The 19,052-nt window shown below is 45.3% G+C and overlaps 1 protein-coding gene across 11 annotated transcripts in view; it reads right to left on the reverse strand.

The window, feature by feature from the left end:
• The window catches only part of TIAM2 (TIAM Rac1 associated GEF 2), a 769,295-nt gene that overhangs the window by 125,079 nt on the left and 625,164 nt on the right, over positions 1 to 19,052 (reverse strand). Inside the window, exon 1 of one of the 11 annotated variants that reach the window (XM_073585725.1) lies at positions 837 to 1,151. The exons of the other annotated variants lie outside the window; for them this stretch is intronic. The gene's annotated coding sequence lies outside the window, so the exon portion shown is untranslated. Of the gene's footprint in view, positions 1 to 836; positions 1,152 to 19,052 lie in introns of those variants that run through there. 11 annotated transcript variants of the gene reach the window in all.

Below are 19,052 nucleotides of genomic sequence, written 5' to 3' on the forward strand. Positions count from 1 at the left end.
TCTGCAGCACTGACGTCATGTCGACACCACTGGATCCAATAACTGAGCTCAGCAGCTTCACGTGGGTTGACGCCATGAGTTGCCCATAGTTTACCGACTGGCTGCAGCGCTGTAGACGTGACATGAGCACTGCAGACAATAAGAGGCATCAGGAACTGTCACAGAGTCTCAGGGCTGATCCTGGGAGGGGAAGAAAAAAATAATTTTTATAACTGCAGCTAATGAGAAGGGTTTTCTGAAATTGGAAAACCCCTTTAATTAATGGCTAATACAAGTTACTATGGGTCTTAGAAGCAAATTAAAAACATATAATTTACTGCTTCTTATAAACTGATAAGCATTTTTGGGAAATAAAACCAACTTTATTAAACAAGTTATGTAGACAAAACACACGTGTAATCCACACCCAAAAGAATGCAGCAAAACTGGCGTTGTGAACACAGTAGAGCAGGTTTTGGCTTCAGAAACAAAACGCAGGAAAAACGCTGGGTATGAACATAGCCTTAAAGAGAATTATGATCAGCCAATTGGTTCGGCCCTCCACAACAGTCACAGTTTCTTATGTGGCCCCTTTGAAAAATTAATTGCCCACCCCTGATATAGGCCCTCACTGACACACATCAGAGAGAGCTTAAGCTGCAAGGCTAGTAGTGGTGGTTATATGAGAAGGCCTTTGGTGGGTTTATCTGTGGCTGTTGCTTGGTTTAGTAAATGTGATAATTTCCTTTCTTCTCTTACTTTGGTTTTACCCCATCCTCCACTCCCTGATGCATTCCTGTTATATGTGAGTGAATATTTGCATGCCTGGTGTTTTCGGTTTCCCCTGTTCGCATTACCTTGTTCGTCTGGTTGGTGTACTACGATGCACATCTACTCCCTTCGACCATGGGTGGTGGAAGGGTAGAGACGGAGGGTAGATTCAGCAGATAAGGCAAGGTACATAGCAGGGGCGAGATAGGGCACACCCTAGCATTAGGAACAGGGAAGGAGCCACTGGTCCTGGGTCACCCAACAACAGAGTTGTGGCACCAATCACTGAGACTGATTTGCTGTAAGCTATGTTCTTTTCACGTCACGCTTGTTCTTTGCTTTCAGACATGCGCAGTGAGACTCTAAAGGTGGACACTTTTCGGCTATGTTTCCAGCACATGTCAGCTGATTAAACAGCCACTGAAGCACTGCTGTCTGTAGCACAGGTGATCTGGTGATTGCAGCTTCTAGTCTCCCATGGAGACTATTGACGCATGTAAAAAGTTTAAAAAAAAAGTATATAGGAAAATTCAAATCACCCCCCTTATGCCCCATTCAAAATAAAATAAAAAGAATATACACATTTGGTATCGCCACTGTCAATCGCCCAATCAATACCTAAAAAAATTTAATCCGACCGGTAAACGGCGTAATGAAAATAAAAAGAATAAAATAAATGCCAGAATTATGACACGCAAAAAATAAGCCCTCACCCAAACGCCAGAATTTTTTTTTTCACCACGTAAATAAAAAAAGAACCTAGACATGTTTGGTATCTACAAACGCGTAATGATCCGGAGAATCATAATGGCAGGTCAGTTTTATCATTTAGTGAATATGGTAAAAAAAAAAACCGTGGAATTGCAAATTTTTTTGCAATTTCACTGCATTTTGAGTTTTTTTTTCCTGTATTCCAGTACGTGATATGGCAAAACCAATAGTGTTGTTCAAAAGTACAACTTGTCCAGCCAAAAAAAAAGCCCTTACATGGCCATATTCACAAAAAAATAGAAAAAAGTTATGGCTCAGAGACGAAGGAGAGAAAAAAAATGAAAACTCAAAAACAGAAAAACCCAAGGTGGTAAAGGGGTTAAAATAGTGATTTTTTAAAAAATATTTTAACATACAAAATAAAGGTTATATTTTAGTAACTTACACTTTTTCTTGACTTAGTTGATAAATACCTATATGCTGAAAATTATTTAATATGCTATAAACAACCCATAAAATGTGTACCATTTTAACTTAGAAAAAATTATGCAAGTAGTGAAAAAAAAACTGATTGGTTTGTTACGCCTGTCATGCAGCATTTATAGCATTTGAAGAAAGCATTGCCGATCTTAACAAGTTTTAATTAGAATAATCAGATAGTAGACAATGTATTAAATGCGAAGTGGCAAATTTAATGACACAGGAGACAATCTGATCTAGAACTATATAATAATAAAAAAGAGTGCAGTTTTGGTACAGGGTTTTGACCAGTTTTTAAAGCTAATGCTACGTGCACATGTTGAGTAAATGGGATGCAGACATTTCTGTACCATTTCTATGTCTCTTGGCAGGAAAAACACAGCTGCAAAAAAGTGCGTTTTTAACTGATTTGAGTGAAGTCAATGGTGAAAAACGCACAGAGAATTGACATGCTGCAGATTATTTCTGCACCAAATCTGCAAGTCACAAATACTCAACGTGTGCATGACACTGCAGGTTTGCTTCAGGTTTTGGCAGCAAATCTGCAATGTGTGCACAATCCCCAAGACTGACTAGTAACATAAGGAAAAATCTATATGAAAGATTCTAACTTCTTTTTCTTTTTTATCAACTCCTAGTTTCGTATTCAAAAACTATACAAACTGGCTCTAAAAAGCACTATAAAGAATTTGTATAAAAATCACTAAACTACTATACATAGAAAATTCTAAATTAGTACTGCAGAAGGAAACTAATGCAGAAATAAGAAATCATTAACTGGGTAGAGATCAAACTTCTGATAGAACTACAGATGAGTGGATCGATTGAAGGATCAAGTGCAATCTCCTGAAATCCGCTGTTCCATCTGTACGTGAACAAGCTTCAATTCAATTCAATATGCAGTTTGCAATTTAAAAAAAAAAAAAAACATGCCCAGCACCATTCCAGACGTGCTGCACAGTCTGTGAGTGAGCTAATGGTTTCTGGCGTGGCAGTGCGCGCTTGCCCATAATGCCTTGCAGTGATGCTGTGACACAATTAGAAGGGCCATCATAGGCATTATAAAACATAGGGACCGGGCAAAGAACGGGATTTCATGTCTGTACTGTGTAGTGAAAGGAGCACCATGAGTACACAGGATAGGGATAGAAAATTATTATTATTATTATTATTTATATAGCACCATTGATTCCATGGTGCTGTACATGAGAAGGGGTTACATCAAAATACAAATATCACTTACAGTAAACAAACTAACAATGACAGACTGGTACGGAGGGATGAGGCCCATGCCCTTGCAGGCTTACATTTTACAAGATTATGGGGAAGGAGACTGTAGGTTGAGGCTTGCAGTAGCTCCGATGGTGTTGAGTTAGCTGCGCGGTCATTGCAGTTTGTAAGCTTTTTTGAAGAGATGGGTTTTCAGGTTCCGTCTGAAGGATCCAAATGTGGCGAATAACCGAACGTGTTGGGGCACAAAATTCCAGAGGATGGGGGATAGTCGGGAGAAATATTGGAGGCGATTGGGTGAGGAGCAAATAAGCATGGAGGAGAGAAGGAGGTCTTATGAGGACCGGAGATTGGGAAATTGGTTCGGAAATATACGGAGGAGAAAGGTTATGGATGGCTTTATAGGTCAGTGTTAGTAGTTTACACTGGATACGCTGGGAAATTGCGAGCCAGTGAAGGGATTTGCAAAGAGGAGAAGCTGGAGTGTAGCGAGGAGAGAGATAAATTAGTTGGGCAGCAAAGTTAAGGATGGACTGGAGAGGTGCGAGAGTGTTAAAACGTAGGCCACAGAGGAGGATGTTGCAGTAGTCGAGGCAGGAGATGATTAGGGCAGGCACAAACATTTTGGTAGAGTGAGGGTTGAGGAAAGGACGGATCTTGGAAATATTTTTGAGCTGGAGGCAACAGGAGGTGGTGAGGGCTTGGATGTGTGCTTTGAAGGACTTGGCAGAGTCAAGAGTTACTCCGAGGTAGCAGATTTCCATAACAGGGGAAAGTGTGATTTAATTTATTGTGATAGATAGATCAGGTAAGGAAGATATCCAGATGGGGAAAAGATGATAAGTTCAGATATGTTCACATTGAGCTTAAGGAAGCGAGAGGAGAAGAAGGAGGATATAGCTGATAGACATTCTGGGATTCTGGACAACAGAGAGGTGACATCTGGGCCAGAGAGGTAGATTTGAGTGTCATCAGTATATAGATGGTACTGGAAGCCATGCGACTTTATGAGTTGTCCCAGGCCAAGGGTATAGATCGAGAAGAGAAGGGGTCCTAGGACAATGCCTTTAGGGACACCAACAAGGAGAGGGGAAGATGAGGAGGTAGTGTGGGAGTAGGAAACGCTAAATGTGTAGTTGGTAAGGTATGAGGGGATCCAGGATAGGGCAAGTTCTTTGACATCAAAGGAAGAGAGGATCTGTAGTAGGAGGCAGTGGTCAACTGTGTCGAAGGGAGAGGACAGACAGGTTAAGAAGGATGATTTTACTGTAAGTAAGTCGTTAGTAAGTTTGGTCAGGGCAGTCTCATTGGAATGGTGGGGATGGAAGCCAGATTGTAGGTTGTCGAAGAAAGTGAGTTACATGCAAAGTGAGAGGAAAGTTCAGCGTGGACGTGCTGCCCAAAGAGTTTGGAAGCAAATGGGAGTAAAGATATGGGGCGATAGCTGGACACAGCACTCGAGTCAAGGCATGGCTTTTTGAGGATAGGTGTGATTGTGGCATGTTTGAAAGCAGAGGGGAAGGTACCAGAAGTTAGTGATAGGTTGAAGAGATGGCTTAGGGATGGGATAAGTGTGGTGGTGAGGTTGGAGAGGAGGTTGGAGAGGAGGTGGGATGGGGTCAAGTGCACAAGTGGTGAGGTGTAATTTTGAGAGAAAATGAGGAAGCTCTCATTCAGACATTTTGGAGAGGGAACTTATGGGGTTAGGGCATTGGTCTGGTATAAAAAGGGGTTGTGGTGGTTGGACAACAATGACTTGCCTTGTTTGGTCTATCTTATTTTTGAAGTGCATGACAAAGTCCTCGGCAGAGATTAGGGAAGTCATAGGGGAGTGGTGGGCGGAGGAGGGACTTAAGTGTTGAACAACTGTTTGGAGTTGTGAGATAAGGAAGATATGAGGGATGTAAAGTAGGCCTCTTTAGCAGAGGTGAGAGCTGATTTGAATGCGAGTGTTCCTTGTTTGAATGTGGTGAAGTCATTATTATTATTATTATGCATTTATATAGCGCCATTTATTCCATGGCGCTTTACACGTGAAAAGGGGAAATATAGACAAGTGTAATATATACAAGAGTAATATACAAGTGTAAGACAAGGGACACACAAGTACATAAGGAGAGGGGACCCTGCCCGCGAGGGCTCACAGTCTACAGGGATGGGTGAGGATACAGTAGGAGAGGGAAGAGCAGGTTGTGCGGTGGTTCAGTAGACCGAGGATCATTGCAGGCTGTAGGCTTGTCAGAACAGGTGGGTCTTCAGGTTCTTCTTGAAGGTTTCTGTTGATGGTGAGAGTCTGATGTGTTGGGGTAGGGGGTTCCAGAGTATGGGGGAAGCACGGGAGAAGTCTTGTATGCGGTTGTGGGAAGAAGAGATAAGGGGGGAGTAGAGAAGGAGATCTTGGGACGATCGAAGGTTGCGTGCGGGTAGGTACCTAGAGACCATGTCACAGATGTATGGAGACAGGTTGTGGATGACTTTGTATGTCATGGTTAGGGTTTTGAATTGGATCCTCTGGGCAATAGGAAGCCAGTGAAGGGCCTGGCATAGGGGACAGGCTGGGGAAAAGCGGGGAGACAGATGGATTAGTCGGGCAGCAGAGTGTAGGATGGACTGGAGTGGTGCTAGAGTGCTAGAGGAGAGGCCAGAGAGTAGGAGGTTGCAGTAGTCGAGGCGGGAGATAAGAGCGTGCACTAGTGTTTTTGTGGTTTCGTGGTTGAGGAATGAGCAGATCCGGGAAATATTTTTGAGTTTGAGGCGGCAGAAGGAGGCGAGGACTTGGATATGTGGTTTGAAAGAGAGCGCAGAGTCGAGGATCACTCCAAGGCACCGGGCATGCGGGACTGGGGAAAGAGAGCAGCCGTTGACATTGATGGATAGGTCTGGTGGAGGGATAGAGTGAGATGGGGGAAAGATGATGAATTCTGTTTTGTCCATGTTCAGTTTGAGAAAGCGAGCAGAGAAGAAGGCTGAGATAGCAGACAGACATTGTGGGATGTCAGTCAGTAAGGAGGCGAGGTCGGGTCCAGATAGGTAGATCCCAAGCCGAAGGTATAGATGGAGAATAGTAGGGGTCCTAGGACAGAGCCTTGGGGAACACCGACAGACAGGGGGCGAGGTGAGGAGGTGGTGTGTGAGAGGGAGACAGTGAATGTATGGTCCATTAGGTAAGATGAGATCCAGGATAGGGCCAAGTCTGTGATACCAAGAGATGAAAGAATCTGTAGCAGGAGGGAATGGTCTACGGTGTCGAAGGCAGAGGACAGGTCCAGGAGAAGGAGGACAGAGTAGTGTCACTTGCTCTTGGCGGTTAGTAAGTCGTTAGTGACTTTAGTTAGGGCAGTTTCAGTTGAGTGATGTGGTCGGAAGCCAGATTGTAACCGGTCAAAGAGGGAACAGGAGGAGAGGTGGGAGGACAGTTCAAGATATACATGCTGTTCCAGTAGTTTTGAGGCGTAAGGGAGAAGAGATATCGGGCGATAGTTAGACAGAGGATGGGTCAAGGGAGGGCTTTTTGAGGATGGGTGTGATTGAGGCATGTTTGAAGGATGAGGGAAAGACACCATTTGTAATTGAAAGGTTTAATAGGTGTCTTAGAGATGGGATGAGGACTGTGGCCAAGTTAGGGATGAGGTGGGATGGGAGTGGGTCGAGGGCACAAGTGGTGAGGAGTGATCTTGACAGAAAGGTGGAGCGCTGATCTGTCATGGTGGAGAAGCTGGCTTTTTCAGAACAGGGCTGAGCGGTTAAGAGGGGCATTGGGGGCTGCGGGCCAAAGTTTTGCCTGATCGTGTCGATCTTCTGCTTAAAGAAGGAGGCAAAGTCTTCAGCAGAGATGAGAGGTGGGGGAGGAGGTGCTGGGGAGTGGAGTAGAGAACTGAAAGTGTTGAAGAGCTGTTTAGGGTTATGAGACAGGGAGGATATGAGAGATGCAAAGTAAGTTTGCTTTGCAGCAGAGAGCGTGGACTTAAAGCTGGCAAGGGACTGCTTGTATGCGTTGAAGTGCTCAGTAGAATGGGTTCACTTCCATCTCCGCTCAGCGGCCCTGGAAACCCGTCTCAGTCCTTTGGTCAGGCTGGTCAGCCAGGGCTGCCTGTTGATTGTTCGAGTTTTGCTCTGCGTGAGGGGGGCAGCCTAATCAAGTGTTGCTGTTATTGTGGTGTTATAAAAAGTGGCAGCAGCATCTGTGTCGTGAAGGGAAGCTATGTCTGTAAGGGGGAGAAGGGATTCAGAGAGTGATTGTAAATTGAGGTGTTTGAGATTCCTGCGAGGGTGAGCGAGTTTATGGAGCGGGGGTTGCTCAGTGGAAGAGGAGAGGGAAGAGAATGTCAGTAGGTTGTGGTCAGACAGGGGGAGGGGTGAGTTATTGAGATTAGTGAGGGAACAGAGACGGGTGAAGATAAGGTCCAGCGTGTGACCATCTTTGTGAGTGGCCGCAGAGGACCATTGAGTGAGGCCAAGGGAAGCCGTGAGCGATAGAAGTTTAGAGGCAGCCGGGGTGGAAGTGTCAATGGGGATGTTGAAGTCGCCCATGATGATGGTGGGGATGTCAGCAGAAAGGAAATGGAGTAGCCAGGTGGTGAAGTGGTCGAGAAAGGTGGAGATGGCTAGTTCTGGGGGGCAGTAGATGACAGCCAGCTGGAGGTTGGAGGGGGAGTAGATGCGGACGGAGTGCACCTCAAACGAGGGAAGAGTAGCGGAGGGTGGCAGAGGAATTGGGGTAAAGGAGCAGGTATCAGACAGGAGCAAGCCAACTCCTCCACCATGTTTATTGCTGGGGCGAGGGGTGTGAGAGAGATGGAATCCGCCATAGGAAAGCGCAGCTGGAGAGGCTGTGTCAGAGTGAGTGAGCCAGGTTTCAGTATCTTGCGGATCCGTTTTCTTCCAATGCCGTTCTGCAATTCTGGATACTTGCCGAAGCTTTTTAGTGATGTTATTGTGCCAGGGTTGTCTATTGATTTGTCGTACTCTGCTATACATGACAGGGGTGACCGAGTCGATGGCTGATGCAAGAGTGGAATTGTAGAATCTAGTGGCAGTATCTGTGTTGTGGAGTGAAGATATGGAGGACAGTGGTATAATAGATTCAGAGAGTGTGCGAGTGTCTAGATGTGCTAGGTTTCTGTGGGGGTGCACAAGTTGTGGACATGGGTGACAGGTGAGGAGGACAGTGATGAGAACGTGAGTAGATGGTGGTCATATAGAGGGAGAGGGGAGAATGTGAAGTTAGATAAGGAGCATAGACAGGTGAAGATTAGGTCTAATGTATGTCCGCCTGTGTGGGTGGCTCGGGAGGGCTACTGAGTAAGTCTAAGGCCATGTGCACACAATGCAGATATCCAGCGGATCCGCAGCGGATTTTACCACGCAGAAACGTTGCATATCCGCATTACGATGTACAGTAGCATGTTAGTCAATTGGAAAAAAAAACGCTGTGCAGACGCTGCGGATTTTTCCGCACGGTTTTCTTGTGGTTCAAAATATGCAGCATGTCACTTCTTTTGTGCGGTTTTCCACCTGCTCCAATCTCCAAATCCGCAGGGGGAAATCCGCAAGGGAAAACCGCACAAAAACTGCAAGAAAACCACAAGAAAAAAGGAAGAAATCTGCAGGAAAAATGCAGGTCATTTGACCTGCGGATTTCTTCAATTCTGCGCGGAAAAATCCGCAGGGCTAAAAAGTATGTCTGCACTTAGCCTAAAAGATGAAGTGAGCGACAGGAGTTTGGAGACTGCCGACTGGTGGGTGTTAATGGCGATATTGAAGTCACCTATGATGATGGTGGGAATGTCAGCAGAGAGAAAGTGAAGAAGCCAGGTGGAGAACTGGTCAATAAAGGCAGTGGTCGGGTCTGGAGGTCGGTATACGACAGCCAGTTGGAGGTTGCAGGGAGAGTAGATTCAGACAGAGTGGACTTCAAAGTAAAAATTAAAAGAGATAAAAAAGTAGTGAATCACATCGAGTTTATTGCAGACGAAACCGGCAATCCACAGTGATCCAGAGAGAGGGAGCAGGGTGGTGGGCGTCAAGGGCACGGATTTTAAGTGGGCGAGTTTTCGGGTGTTCGGGTGTTGGGAGTGATAGGAGGGGGAAATAATGGAAGGTATGAGCTGTGGGGGTCGAGGATTGGGAGATATGTCGCCAGCAGTGAGAAGCAGAGAGAGGGAGAGCAGGTGGGAGAAGGAGAGTATGTGGCTTGTTTTGTGTTTTAGTAGGAGAGATGTGATGTTGAGGAGGAGGTCAGCTGGGGAGGCAAGAGGGAAAGGGAGATTATTATATGGTTAGAGGGTGCTGGGGTATGCGGATAGTGAAGGAAAGTGAGGAGTTATTGAACCCAAAACTGTTAGGGCGTATGTCAGCATGGTGAGAGTAAGTGTGGAGGAAGAGAAAGAAATTTAGTACATTTAATAGCAGTGGTTAGTCGTACCTTCTGTTCCTTTCTGGTTCATTTCTGGGATATTTCTGCATACTTAAAGAGCCATACTTATGGAGCCAGACCACGGTCAGACCGACCTTCGACTCTGCATTTATAACAGAGAAAATGGCTGTGGTGTACTTCAGCGTTGATCTAGCGTAATGAAAATGGGAGTAATAGTTTCAGTTTGTGAATAGAAATCCAAGATTCAAGTGATCTACAGTGAACCGTTGTTGTAGTCTCATCACTCAGTGTGTGACTGTGAATTAATACTTCTGTGATGTAAAGCAGCAACAGATCCTTCAAATCTGCTTTTTTGTTGTTTGCTTTCAAACAGGGACAGGAAGCAAGGGCGTTATTAAACTACTGATTGCAGATTTGGCGACTAGATCAGAACATAAGGGTTGTTTCTATTTGGAAATAAAAATTAGATACCTGTTTTGAGACCTGCCATTTTTTAAAAAGCATCACTCCAGCACTTTTTTTCTTGCATCTTTGGAGTGGGGCTACTAATCTAAATTCCATGCCCTTAATTTTATACTCACAAGTAGCCATCTTCACCAGTTATCAGGGCGGCTCAGTTCGGTCTCCAGCAATTTGTGACCTGCCAGATTGACTGGGACATCAGCTCAAGTCAGTGTTCTGCTTAGTCCACCTCCTCCGCTGCAATAACGCAGTGTCGGACTGGCCCACCGGGACACAGGTGAAATGCCCGGTGGGCCCCAGAGAGGAGGAAGAAGAAAAAAAAATTTAGGGATGCAGGCCCTTTAACCCCTTCCTGACCCATGACGCCTATGTAGGCGTCATGAAAAGTCGTGCCTAAATGACCCATGACGCCTACGTAGGTGTCATGGTATAAATCAGCCTCCTGTGGGTCGGGTGACTGGGGTCAATGAAAGGTCACCTGACCCGGGCACACACAGGACCCTTTATACTTCACCACAGGGGGCTACGATCGCTCTGATTGGCTGTTGAAAGTGAAACAGCCAATCAGCGATAGTAATATTTCATCAATGAAATTTGATGAAATATTACAATCCAGCCATGGCTGATGCTGCAATAGCATTGGACTTGGCTGGAGACACTAATTTAACCCCCCCCACACCGGCTGGCGGAGGCGATTGGCCCCCGCCATGGACTGACAGCAGCAATTGGCCGCCGCTGTCACAATCTGCTCCCCCTCCCCTTCCCTCTGCTTCCCCCGCAGTCCGATCACCTATCTCTCACCCTCCACGGTGCCTCCGAGTCCCACTCAGGCTAACGGTGTCCCGCCGTCCCGGCTCATGGGTGCCGCCATCTTGGAAAATGGCGGGCGCATGCGCAGTGCGATTGTAATATTTCACCAATGAAATTTGGTGAAATATTACAATCAAGCTATGACCGATGCTGCAATAGCTGCAGACACCGATGAGCCCCCCCACTGACTGATGGCACCAATCGGCCGCCGCCACGACTGACGGCAGTGATCGGTCGCCGCAGTCATCTCCAGCTCCGCTCCCTCCAGCCTTCCGATACCCCCCTCACCCTCCCCGGTACCTCCTGTCCCTCTGGCCATCCCGGTGTCCCGCATCATGGGCGCCACCATCTTGGAAAATGGGGGGCGCATGCGCAGTGCGCCCGCTCAAATCTGCCGGCTGCAGATTCATTCATTTATTTTGATCACTGTGATAAACTCTCACAGTGATCAAAATAAAAAAAAAGTAAATAAACCCCCCCGTTTATCACCCCCATAGGTAGGGACAAATAATAAAATATTAGGGTTGGAATTAGGGTTAGAAATAGGGTTAGGGATAGAAATAGGGTTAGGGTTAGAAACAGTGTTAGGGCTAGAATTAGGGTTAGGGTTAGAATTAGGGTTGGGGTTAGAATTAGGGTTAGGGTTTCAATTAGGGTTAGAGTTGGAATTAGGGTTGGGATAAGGGTTAGGGTTGGAATTAGGGTTAGGGTTGGAATTAGGGTTAAGATAAGGGTTAGGGGTGGGTTGGGGTTGGGATTAGGGTTATGCTTGTGGTTGGGATTAGGGTTAGGGGTGTGTTGGGGTTAGGGTTGTGGTTAGGGTTGGGATTAGGGTTAGGGGTGTGTTGGGGTTAGGGTTGTGGTTAGGGTTGGGATTAGGGTTAGGGGTGTGTTGGGGCTAGGGTTGGAGTTAGAATTGAGGGGTTTCCACTGTTTAGGCACATCAGGGGGTCTCCAAACGCCACATGGCGCCACCATTTATTCCAGCCAATTTTGCGTTCAAAAAGTCAAACAGTGGTCCCTCCATTCCGAGCCCCAACATGTGCCCAAACAGTGGTTTACCCCCACATATCTGGTATTAGCGTACTCAGGAAAAATTGCACAACAACTTCTGGGGTCTAATTTCTCCTGTTACCCTTGGAAAAATAAAAAAAGGGGGGCTAAAATAATTATTTTTGTGGAAAAAAAATGATTTTTTATTTTCATGGCTCTGCGTTACAAACTTCTGTGAAGCACTTGGGGGTTCAAAGTGCTCGCCACACATCTAGATAAGTTCCTTGGGCAGTCTAGTTTCCAAAATGGGGTCACTTGTGGGGGGTGTCCACTGTTTAGGCACATCAGGAGCTCTGCAAACGTAACATGACACCCGCAGACCATTCCATCAAGTCAGCATTTCAAAATGTCACTACTTCCCTTCCGAACCCCGACGTATGCCCAAACAGTGGTTTACCCCCACATATGGGGTACCAGCGTACTCAGGACAAACTGGACAACAACTTTTGGGGTCCAATTTCTCCTGTTACCCTTGTGAAAATAAAATATTGGGGGATAAAAAATCATTTTTTGAGGAAAAAAAATATTTTTTATTTTCATGGCTCTGCGTTATAAACTGCTGTGAAGAACTTGGGAGTTCAAAGTGCTCAACACACATCTAGATTAGTTCCTTGGGTGGTCTAGTTTCCAAAATGGAGTCAATTGTGGGGGGTTTCCACTGTTTAGGTGCATCAGGGGCTCTGCAAACGTAACATGATGTTCGCAGACCATTCCATCAAGTCGGCATTTCAAAACGTCTCTACTTCCCTTCCGAGCCCCGACGTGTGCCCAAACAGTGGCTCCCCCCAACATATGGGGTACCAGCATACTCAGGAGAAACTGAACAACAACTTTAGGGGTTCAATTTCTCCTGTTACCATTGTGAAAATAAAATTAGCGGGCTAAAAAATCATTTTGTGAGGAAAAAAAAATATTTTTATTTTCACGGCTCTGCGTTATAAACTTCTGTGAAGCACCTGGGGGTCCAAAGTGCTAACTATGCATCTAGATAAGTTCCTTAGGGGGTCTAGTTTCCAAAATTGGGTCATTTGTAGGGGAGCTCCAAAGTTTAGGCACACAGGGGCTCTCCAAACACGACATGGTGTCCGCTAACGATTGGAGCTAATTTTCCATTCAAAAGTCAAATGGCGCTACTTCCCTTCTGAGCCCTGCCGTGCGCCCAAACAGTGGTTCCCCCCAAATATGATGTACCAGCGTACTCAGGACAATTTGTACAACAACTTTTGGTGTCAAATTCCTCATGTTACCCTTGTGAAAATAAAAAATAGCGGGCTAAAAAATCATTTTTGAGGAAAAAAAATGATTTTTTATTTTCTCTGGTCTGCATTATAATCTTCTGTGAAGCACTTGGGGGCTCAAAGTGCTCACCACAAATCTAGATAAGTTTCTTCGGGGGTCTAGTTTCCAAAATGGGGTCACTTGTGGGGGAGCTCCAATGTTTAGACACACAGGGACTCTCCAAACGCGGCATGGTGTCCGCTAACAATTGGAGCTAATTTTCTATTCAAAAAGTCAAACGGCGCTCCTTCCCTTCTGGGCCCTGCCGTGAACCCAAACAGTGGTTTATGACCACATATGAGGTATCAGTGTACTCAGGAGAAATTGCCCAACAAATTTTAGGATCCATTTTACCCTGTTGCCCATGGGAAAATGAAAAAACTGAGGCTAAAATAAAATTTTTGTGAAAAAAAGTACTTTTTTTTCAGATCAATTTGTGAAGCACCTGGGGGTTCAAAGTATTCATTATGCATCTAGATAAGTTCCTTGGAGGGTCTAGTTTCCAAAATGGGGTCACTTGTGGGGGAGCTCCAATATTTAGGCACACAGGGGCTCTCCAAACACGACATGGTGTCCGCTAAATACTCCAGCATATTATCCATTCAAAAAGTCAAATGGCGCTCCTTCCCTTCTGAGCCCTGCCCAAACAGTGGTTTATGACCATATATGAGGTATCGTGTACTCAGGAGAAATTGCTCAACAAATTTTACGATCCATTTTATCCTGTTACCCGTGTGAAAATGAAAAAATTGATGCTAAAAGAAAATTTTTGTTGGAAAAATTAAAATGTCCATTTTTTCCTTCCATGTTGCTCTAGTCCCTGTGAAGCACCTGAAGGGTTAATAATCTTCTTGAATGTAGTTTTGAGTAGCTTGAGGGGTGCAGTTTTTAGAAAGGTATCACTTTTGTTTTTTTTTCTGCCATATAGACCCCTCAAAGAGGCCTCAAATGTGAGATGGTCCCTAAAAAAAATGGTTTTGTAAATTTTGTTGTAAAAATGAGAAATCGCTGGTCAACTTTTAACCCTTATAACTTCCTAACAAAAAAAATGTTGCTCCAAAATTGTGCTGATGTAAAGTAGAAAGTAGACATGTGGGAAATGTTATTTGTTAACTACTTTGTGTCACATAACTCTCTGGTTTAACAGAATAAAAATGAAAAATTTGAAAATTGCGAAATTTTCAAAATTTTCGCCAAATTTCCGTTTTTTCACAAATAAACTCAAAAATTATCGACCTAAATTGACCACTGTCACGAAGCCCAATATGTCACGAAAAAACATTCTCAGAATCGCTAGGATGCATTGAAGCGTTCCTGAGTTATTACCTCATAAAGGGACACTGGTCAGAATTGCAAAAAATGGCCAGGTCATTAAGGTCAAAATAGGCTGGGTCATGAAGGGGTTAAAACTGAAAGCGATCCAGGTGTGCGCGTGCATGCGGTCCCGGCCCACCGCCACAACCAGGGCTGGCGGCACCACCCGGCGAACCCAGGTAAGCGCTGGGGGCCCTGGGTAAACGGGGGGTGTTATACACAGCATGGGGTCCATGAGTTGGGGTCCATGAGTTGGGGCCCCCGGCAACAGCACTGGCATCAGGGCCCCCTTTAATACTCACCTTTCCTAGTTCCGGCAGCTGCAGTGTTTTCAGCTCCCTCTGACTCTGCGACTTCTCAGGGCAGAGGGTGATGTCATCACTGCTCTCCCTCTCTGTCCTGAGCATTGCAGAGCTGGGAGAGACGCTAAGTGCACGGGACCTGCGGTGGTAACGAGAGAGGTGAGGATTTGATTATTTTCTTTATGTATGCAGCATTACATGGGCCCCATGATGTACTGCATAGAGGAGCATTACATGGGCCCCATGATGTGCTGTATGGAGGAGCAGGGGGCCCATAAAATACTGTGCGGAGGTGCATGGGGCCCATAATATACTGTATGGAGTTGCATGGGGCCCATAATATACTGTATAAAGGAGCAGGGGGCCCATAATATACTGTATGGAAAATGGGGCCCATAATATACTACTGTATGGAGGTGCATGGGTGCCCATAATAAACTGCATGGAGCATGGGGCCCATAATATACTGTATGGAGGTGCATGGGGGCCCATAATATACTGTATGGAGCATGGGGCCCATAATATACTGCATGGAGCATGGGGCGCATAATATACTGTATGGAGGTGTATGGGGCCCATAATATACTGTATGAAGGAGCAGGGGGGCCATAATATATTGTATGGAACATGGGGCCCATAATATACTGTATGGAGGTGCATGAGTGCCCAAAATAAACTGTATGGAGCATGGGGCCCATAATATACACTATGAAGGTCCATGGGGGCCCATAATATACTGTATGGAGGTGCATGGGGCTAATAATATACTGTATGGAGGAGCAGGGGGCCCATAATATACTGTATGGAGGAGCATGGGGACCCATAATTTACTGTATGGAGGAGCATGAGACCCATAATATACAGTATGGAGGTGCATGGGGCCCATAATATACTGTATGGAGAAGCAGGGGGCCATAATATACTGTATGGTGCCCATAATATACTGTATGGAGTAGCATGGGGGCCATAATATGCTGTATGGAGGATCATGGGAACCCATAATATACTGTAAGGAGGAACATGGGGACCCATAATATACTGCATGGAGGAGCATGGGACCCATAATATACTGTATGGAGGAGCATGGGACCCATAATATACTGAATGGAGTAGCAGGGGGCCCATAATATGCTGTATGGAGCATGGGGCCCATAATATACTGTATGGAGGAGCAGGGGACCCATAATACTTTATGGAGGAGCATGGGGCCCATAATATACTGTATGGAGGAGCTTGGAGGCCCTTAATACTGTATGGAGGAGCAGAGTGCCCAAAATACTGTGTGGAGGAGCATTGCATGGGGCCCTTGATATACTGTATGAATGAGCATTATATGGGGCTCATAATACTGTATGGTGGACTATGAGGTGCCCATAATACTGTATGGTGGACTATATGGTGCCCATAAAACTGTATGGATCACTATGTGGTGCCCATAATACTGTATGGCAGACTATGAGGTGCCCATAATACTGTATGGCAGACTATGTGGTGCCCATAACACTGTATGGTGGACTATGTGGTGCCCATAAAACTGTATGGATGGTTATGTGGTGCCCATAATACTGTATGGTGGACTATATTGTGCCCATAAAACTGTATGGATCACTATGTGGTGCCCATAATACTGTATGGCAGACTATGTCGTGCCCATAATACTGTATGGTGGACTATGTGGTGCCCATAAAACTGTATGGATGGTTATGTGGTGCCCATAATACTGTATGGAGGACTATGTGGTGCCCATAATACTGTATGGCAGACTATGTGGTGCCCATAATACTGTATGGCAGACTATGTGGTGCCCATAATACTGTATGGTGGACTATGTGGTGCCCATAATACTGTATGGAGGACTATGTGGTGACCATAATACTGTATGGGGACTATGTGGTGCCCATAATACTGTATGGAGGACTATGTGGTGCCCATAATACTGTATGGAGGACTATGAGGTGCTCATAATACTGTGTGGAGGACTACATGGTGCCCATAATACTGTGTGGAGGAGTATGTGGTGCCCATATATTGTACTATACCTGTATTTTTTATCTATGCATCAGAAATCATGACATGTGTTAAAGGGACCCACTGATACTCTTTCGCCCGAGGTCCATGAAAACCTGGAGCAGACCCTGGTGGCAATGCACATCAAGATGAATGCCAGCTGCAGCTGTGACAAGGCGCTCTGCTCTGTAACAGGCCATGCGTTGATGTCACATAGCAGTTTTGTTAAACTACTCCTGCAGCCTTTGATAGGCCGGCGGCCTTTCAGTGTTACTGCTATGTGATGTAAGCACGCGGTATGTCACAGAGCAGAGCGCCCTGTCACAGCGGCAGTCGGCAGCCATTTTAATGACCATGCCAAATATGAAGCCACAAGAGGATGCTGGGGAACGCAAGAAGGTGAGAAGAATCCCCCCTCTGTGATTGGACAAGATTGTGGTCAAAGAGTCGGACATAGGGGCCCAGGGAGGTGACGTTATTAAAGTGGACATAGGGGCCCAGGATGAAGACATTATAACTGGACATTGGGGTCCAGGATGGGGACATTAAATAAAGGGGCCCAGGATCTGGCACCTTATTAAAGGGGTGGCAATTACTGTATGGATGTCAGGATGAGGAACATACATTATTGGTTTATTGCGGCAAGTGGGGACATAATTACTGTATGGGCAAATCACGGGACATTGTTACTGCTGTAATTTAATTTACTTTTGAGGTTACTGTCTTCCATGGGGAAGAACAAAAGGGGGTCCTGCTACTGTGCTGGGCGGCACTATGTCTTTTTTTTCTTCATCTGACATAGTGTAGAAGTCAAGGAAAATAGTGGGGAATGTGCTCTGGAAGTGATCACTATATATAGCTGTGTTATTTTCTGCAGAGACGAGTCCTTGCTGGAACAAGTGATGATGGTCTGCACTGGATGAAGATGAAATACTTCCAGCTACAAATGTCACAGTTGAATCAGAGTGTTACTTGTACACTTACACTATATACTGTATACTGTGTACAGAGCTCATGTGTACAATGTCACTGGTGATCACTGTATTACCTGTACACTGACACTATATACAGAGCTCATGTGTATAATGTCACCAGTGATCATTGTATTATCTGTACACTCACACTATATACAGAGCTCCAGTGTATAATGTCACTGGTGATCCCTGTATTACCTGTACACTGAAACTACAGTGGGGAAAAAAAGTATTTAGTCAGTCAGCAATAGTGCAAGTTCCACCACTTAAAAAGATGAGAGGCGTCTGTAATTTACATCATAGGTAGACCTCAACTATGGGAGACAAACTGAGAAAAAAAAATCCAGGAAATCACATTGTCTGTTTTTTTTTTCATTTTATTTGCATATTATGGTGGAAAATAAGTATTTGGTCAGAAACAAGCAATCAAGATTTCTGGCTCTCACAGACCTGTAACTTCTTCTTTAAGAGTCTCCTCTTTCCTCCACTCATTACCTGTAGTAATGGCACCTGTTTAAACTTGTTATCAGTATAAAAAGACACCTGTGCACACCCTCAAACAGTCTGACTCCAAACTCCACTATGGTGAAGACCAAAGAGCTGTCAAAGGACACCAGAAACAAAATTGTAGCCCTGCACCAGGCTGGGAAGACTGAATCTGCAATAGCCAACCAGCTTGGAGTGAAGAAATCAACTGTGGGAGCAATAATTAGAAAATGGAAGACATACAAGACCACTGATAATCTCCCTCGATCTGGTGCTCCACGCAAAATCCCACCCCGTGGGGTCAGAATGATCACAAGAACGGTGAGCAAAAATCCCAGAACCACGCGGGGGGACCTAGTGAATGAACTGCAGAGAGCTGGGACCAATGTAACAAGGCCTACCATAAGTAACACACTACGCCACCATGGACTCAGATCCTGCAGTGCCAGACGTGTCCCACTGCTTAAGCCTGTACATGTCCGGGCCCGTCTGAAGTTTGCTAGAGAGCATTTGGATGATCCAGAGGAGTTTTTGGAGAATGTCCTATGGTCTGATGAAACCAAACTGGAACTGTTTGGTAGAAACACAACTTGTCGTGTTTGGAGGAAAAAGAATACTGAGTTGCATCCATCAAACACCATACCTACTGTAAAGCATGGTGGTGGAAACATCATGCTTTGGGGCTGTTTCTCAGCAAAGGGGCCAGGAGGACTGATCTGGGTACATGAAAGAATGAATGGGGCCATGTATCGTGAGATTTTGAGTGCAAACCTCCTTCCATCAGCAAGGGCATTGAAGATGAAACGTGGCTGGGTCTTT

Source organism: Dendrobates tinctorius, unplaced genomic scaffold (assembly GCF_039654945.1).
Source record: "Dendrobates tinctorius isolate UK_male_01 unplaced genomic scaffold, ASM3965494v1 ptg000087l, whole genome shotgun sequence".
Taxonomy (NCBI): domain Eukaryota; kingdom Metazoa; phylum Chordata; class Amphibia; order Anura; family Dendrobatidae; genus Dendrobates; species Dendrobates tinctorius.